The following is a 6416-nucleotide window of genomic DNA, read 5'->3' as shown; positions in this document are numbered from 1 at the left end:
GTTCTCAATATTCTGTATTCTAACTCCTAATTCTTGGCATTAAGAAAGCCTGGGTGAATCTTGCTTCCTTGATTGCAATAGGCAGTTAATCACTCAACATCAGGTGATCCCTCAGGGTGGTAGGCATCCCGCCACATATTGGCCCCTTCAGGCTGTTGCAAGCATGCCCCCGCCCCTCAAATCCCAGGTACAGTTTTTAGTTACCATTCTTTTTTTTCCCCTTTGGTGGAAATAGCTGGAGTTACTGCCAATCGACCACTGTTCCAACTAATTCCCCAGGAAACATCTGTCCAGGGACTGGGGAAGCTGTATGTAAAATGGGAGAACCCACTTTCTCACAACCTGGAAGCCTGGTTTTACAAAAGCTAGCTCTTTCTCCTTTACTATGCAGCAACTCTGATTTTGACAGAGGGGCTCACCTGCTTTGAGGTGTTTGGTATAGCTGGAGAGGTGAGTCGGCCACTTGTAAAAACTCACCACCTCCCCAAGCCCATCCCTTCCACATCATTGTCCTGACTGGTGGATGGAACCCTGCAGGCTTGTGATATTCAAAAAGTGGGAAGCAGCAAATCCAGGGAGTTGAATCGATCACTCTGTTTATCATACCCTGCAGACATGAAATCAGGATGTCATGAGTGGAGAGAAAGTCAAAATAGAGGCAACAATGCAAGATTGGGGTTTGCAATGGGGACAGCATGTTTTATGCCAGTATAGTTTTGTGCCAGTTCAAGGACAGGTGGGGAACCCTTTAACTCAGTTATGGGGAAAGAAAGATAATTGGTTGTAAACATACATCAGCTACTGATTGCCTCTGAAACACTTGTTTGGCCCCAGAGCATCTCTTAGGATGCTACTAAAAAATTAGCAATGTAAATGCCCTGTTTATTTTGCATATCGCTCTGGCCAGCGTTCAGACCCTCCCTCCAAAGTTAACTGTGGCTCCCGGCCACCAGAATGAAAGGAACAAAAAGGCTTAAGATAATTAAATCCAGAATGTTCCTCACCTCACATAAGACCATTAGTTCCAAAATCTAAAATTATGTAATTCTACCATGAGGGTGGACTATAATTTGTCCTGGTTTGTTTCTAACACAATATCTTGACCTAGAACTAACTTCTTTGTGATAACATCATATAGAAAAATTCTGCATTTTCCCTAGCAGTTCTGATTCAATCTGATGAAAGAGAATTTGCTTCCAAATTTTCTTTCAAAGGAGAAGAGAATTTCAGAGAAAAGTGCTTTTAAACAGTGTAAGAGGTGCCCAAACAGAGTCTATGAACATCCTCTGTTTCATTGCATTGATCCTCTTTCTATCACTCTGTAATCTTCCTGGCTGGCCACATTTCCAATGAATCCCAAGGGAAGAGACCATGTAGGAATTCCTTTTATTGGGCTTTTTCAGTAGCAGTGCTCATTTCACCTCTAAGGGAAGTTCTGTTCTTGAAGGATGGTTACAAAATTTCTCATTTTCCAAGACAAATCAACTCAGTCTCCCTGCAAATGAAATGAAGGATTTAATCTGCACTCAGCTCTATGATCTAAGCCCATAAAGAGTCAATGGCATTAATATGAGGATGACAAAGAAATTGTGTCTTGCATCTATATAGAATCATTCTGTGGATCTATTCGGAGATACGAGGTCTATTACACCAAAGATATAGAAAAGCTGAGAATTGCCAGCACCAAGGTATCCATATAGAACTATTCTGTGGAACTTTTCCAAATTCTAAGAAGTCTGTTGCATAAAAGAGTCAAACTAAGGACAACTCGTTTGTTGTGACATTTGCTTGAACCTTTGCAGATAAAATCACTCAGCTTTGCTCCAGCTTGGCATCCTTATTCATATTTGGTCTAATCTTCTTCTTCTAACAACGTATGGGTAAATTTCAATTCATACAGTGTGACAAGGCAGACAAGGTTCTTGGTGGCTTGAGGCTGTCAATGTGCACATTTGACCTCCTCTTCTTGGTTGATTAGAGGGAAGTGTGGTTAAGAATGTAGAGAGAGTTTCAATGTTTCTTTGAAGGAAGGAAATAGGTTGAGGATGATTTTCCTGTGGAGAGTTGACTCAGTGGTCCTTCCAGTTTCACTTTGTAGGATTTCAAATTGGTTTTCTAGTTGCTATGCTGGGGCAAGATGACTCTGTGATGGCATCTCAGGTCTGATCATTTTTGAAAGAAATGGTTTATCTAACCGTATTTCGGTTTGGCTTCAGAGCGAATCCCTTCCAATCGTAGGATTCAGTGAGTTGAATTCCCTCAATCTCCTCTTCTGTTTCCCACCTCTGGACCTTATCTGGTTAGGAAGGATACACAGGAACAAGAAAGAAGGTCGGTCTGTCCTTCCTTCCTTCCTTCCTTCCTTCCTTCCTTCCTTCCTTCCTTCCTTCCTTCCTTCCTTCCTTCCTTCCTTCCTTCCTTCCTTCCTTCCTTCCTTCCTTCCTTCCTTCCCCAATTAGCAGCAGCCAAACATGTAGATGCTTGTGTTAGAGAAACTACATTTCCTATGAGTCACTGGATTTGGGCAAGCTGGTACACACTGCTTTAAATTATATATATATAATCTTCATTTGACATTAAAATAATCACCACCACTGGTTTTCTGCTGTTGGAGGTTTGCCAAACCTGACTTGGTTTGAAAGGGAGAAAACAGCAGGGAAGCAGTTAGAGATGCTGGTTGTTCCAAGACTCACCTATATGGCTTTAAGTGTGCAGGAACTGCATGTGAATGCTTGCCACCTATTGTGCCTCCCCCATGTGCCAGGAAGGTGTGCAACCCTTTTTTCATCTCTCTGCACATCTTGGTCATAAAGAGGTAGGCTGGCTTGGCAGGGGTGTGAAGTATTAATGGTGCAATCAGTCTTTCATTGCACAAGGTTGCAGAGGAGAAAATGAAACTGTTTTTCCCAAGCACAATTTTCAGTGCAGCTGGATAGACGTGATGCATTAAAAAACTCCAAGCTAGCCTCATTCGGCTTTCCATCCTCTTGAAATATCTTGCACTGGTTTCCTCTGCTGTGACCAAATCCTCCCAAATCACAAGGGGAATGTTAGTCAGAGATATGCAGTCCCTTCTACCTCCAGGAGAAGCTACTAATTAATAATATTTTAATATTTTTATTGCTTTAAGTGTGTTAATGATCGTGATGCTGTTTTAATTGTTGATTGCATGTTGCCCAGAGTCATGTCCAGTGAGATGGGCAGACATATAACTTAGCTAAATAAATAAATAAACAAGCAAACAAACAAATGATAGCTGGCATCAATAGTTTAGTATTTTCAGAAGGAGGTGCCAAAACCTACCTTGCAATTTCTCAAGTTTTATTCTCCTGCAAAAGAGGCTTCTATTTTCTCTCTTTTTGTTTATTATTTCTTGGTACATCACCTTTTATTCTTAGTCTGCTTGATATCTTCTTTTGAATTTCTTTTAGTGGGGTTTTCTTAACTTTCCTAATTTTTGGAGAGAGGAGGAGCGCTAGAGCTGTTTTGGTGGCTTTTCTGTGACTCTTCTTTGGATCGCTTCGCAAGTTCCCCAGCAGCCAATACTTCTTGATCTGGGAGAAGTTCCCTCCTAATGCCATTTAACTGTGGGAAGCCAAGGCAGCTGTCAGCTTCTGGAAAGAGGAGTCCAACCCTGGAAGTCATTTCCGAGGCCCTTCCCTGACTTCCTGCCAGATGATCCTGTCCTGATTTTGCACGCGCAGCAAGCAACAAGCAAAGCAATTGGTTGATTCCCCCAGCTTTGCTGTCCTTCCTTTTCTGTCCCCAAGCACTGGGGAAAACCGTCACCAATCATGGCCCTGCAACAGGAAAGGGGAGTCTCTGTCCATCAGCTACGAATGTGATGTTTGGGGGATGATGAAAGCAGTCTTGCACAAAGCCCACAATGCAAGGCCCACGATGACCTCACAAGTCCCACCCCTTTTGTAATATGTTGGGATGTCACCCGTCACAGCTGAAAGGGGCGGAGCTTGCCATGCTGCTATTAGCATTTTGACAAAAGCGGTGGATCCTCTGGATGGCTCTGTGTCCATCATCTCTTGGGTCCTTCTGGGCCCCTCCTCCTACAGTCCCTTCTCTTGTAACCCAAGATGAATTCAATCCACCCCACTCCAAGACTGGAGTCATAAAGGGACCCCATAAACACCACTTTTATTTTAGGATCTCTCTCCTCATCCCTTTACGTTCTTTACACAGACATCACATGCTGGCTTCCAGGTTCTTCCAGGAGGTCTTGTCATTATCCTATTATGCTAGATCAGTGTTGTCCAAACTTGGCCACTTTAAGATGAGTGGACTTCAACTCCCAGAATTCCCCAGCCAGCATGGCTGGCTGGGGAATTCTGAGAGTTGAAGTCCACTCATCTTAAAGTGGCCAAGTTTGGACAACACTGTGCTAGATCATCCTGTTAAACCTTTATGTTATCTCAGGCACGGGTGAGCCGTTTTCATTAGGTCTGAGGCACATCTGCATTCAGCTCTTCAGAGAGACAACAGCAGATGAGGCTGACCAAGGAATGGAGAAGTGTCAAATCAAATCAAATAACTTCATTACAGCCATAAAGCCAGAAAACAAAAAATTCCCTTGGAATTAAGCCAAAGTTAAAGTCAACAAAAGGAGCCTTGGGGCAGGAATAGAATATTTTTCAGCCAGATGATAGAACAGAGAATGGTCGAAAGTTGATTGTTTCTCTCTGAAGCCAGCCTGCTCATCTGCAATAACCTTATTACTTTGGACCCATTCCAATAATTTTGTATATAAAAATCTGGCATAGAGCTTACTTATTGTATTGAGTAAACTCATAGGCTGGTACTTTGTAAGGTCAAGTCTATTCTTATTTCTGGTTATATATCTTATAACTATACATACTTGTCACTTGATATATATGTATATTTATATTCACTTACTTTTTAGGTGTTATATTGTTATTTTCCGGTCTTATGGCTGTCAGAAAGTTGTTTGATCTGAGAAGGAGCATCCACGTCAGCCCCAAGTGGCCAACGAGTGTTGCTCTGATCTCACCCTCTGACTTTGCCTCTGACATCACGGGTGGCAAAGCGTAACAGATTTTACAGACCTTGCGGCTAATACTGGATGCTGCTGGCTTAGGGGGGAAACCACTGCTCTAACACAGGTACCATTCAGATGAGTGAAGCTGGTCTCACCCTACTGAGGATCACAGGATGGCAATGTCATGGCAACCGAGTAGAAAAGCAAGGTTGCTAGGGAATGTTTGTATGGTTTGAGTGGGGAAGGACCTTTTTAACTGCTGGGGGGGGGGGGCTATGGTTAGCTCTTGAAATGTTGTGCTGTAGCATGAAAGAGGGTGGAGGAAAGTCTGCATCAGAATGAACACAAGCATCAGAACCTAGACAAAGGGGGAAGTCAGGACAAGCAGCTGCTGTGAGATCAGCCAACAGGGGGTGTCTTTCTACCCGAGACATCTGCCAACCGACCTGTTAATTAGCTGAAGAGCACTGCCAAATGCAGAATGAAGCTTTGTTATTTATTTGCCAGTTGTATGAAAATCACATCAAGAGGTCTGATTTTGCCCAAAACATAAATACAGCCGCCAACAGCAGTGACTGGTGGCAGCTCTCGGTGACTTCAAGGTGGAACATGCAAAGAACAGCTCAGAAATGTGTGTTCTCCCCAGGCTGCGGCTTTTGGCGGCCCACATCTTCTTTTAATTGGTTAATTAAAGCATTCCTGGGGGGGGGGGTGTTCAGTTCCAGCTGATGGCAACAACCTTCGCAGGAGCAGAACTGCCTCTGAAGTCTAGCAAATGTGGAAATGGATGACAAAATAAGGTTTGAAGGACTTGGAAAAAAGGGGATGTGTCTTGACCGGGTTTCTACTCTTCTCAGCTGCAGAGGCAGTTTGTGATCCGTAAAGGAACGTAGGAGGCAAAAGTCAGGAAAGAGTGATTGTAGGGAGCGGGTTACCCCTGCGAGGTAGTCCAGACAAGAAGCAGATCCAGGAGTACTAGCTCTATCTTTATTGTTAGGTTACATTAACAGAATTTTGCAAGACTGAAAGTATTTCTCCCTTCTTTTCCTTTTATTCTCCAGAAAATGAGGGAGGGTCCCTTCTGAAATGTTTCCCATGCCCTCCCCGCTCCTGTGGGCTGTTATATCTTTTACATGCTGGTTGCCCCCTCTGCAGCTCTCCCTTCTGTCTCTCACGGTCATTCCCACATACCATTACAAAGCTTCACATGCTAATCCCCAGGTCATTGGTTGAGATGGACGTCACCTCAACAAATAAAACCGTGGTTGACTTCACCCATACTGGAAAGCTGCTGTTTGCTTAACTGTGGTTTGTTAAATAAGATTTAGATTCCAAGCCACAAGTTCACAATGCACTGAGCCAAAGCAAACCACATTACAGCTTCGTGCGATGTGTGGACCAGGTC

The sequence above is a fragment of the Python bivittatus genome, unplaced genomic scaffold (assembly GCF_059951505.1).
Source record: "Python bivittatus isolate LINGU-HERP-01145 unplaced genomic scaffold, Pbiv_v1 ctg000690_np1212, whole genome shotgun sequence".
Taxonomy (NCBI): Eukaryota; Metazoa; Chordata; class Lepidosauria; order Squamata; family Pythonidae; genus Python; species Python bivittatus.
This window is presented reverse-complemented; position numbering follows the sequence as displayed.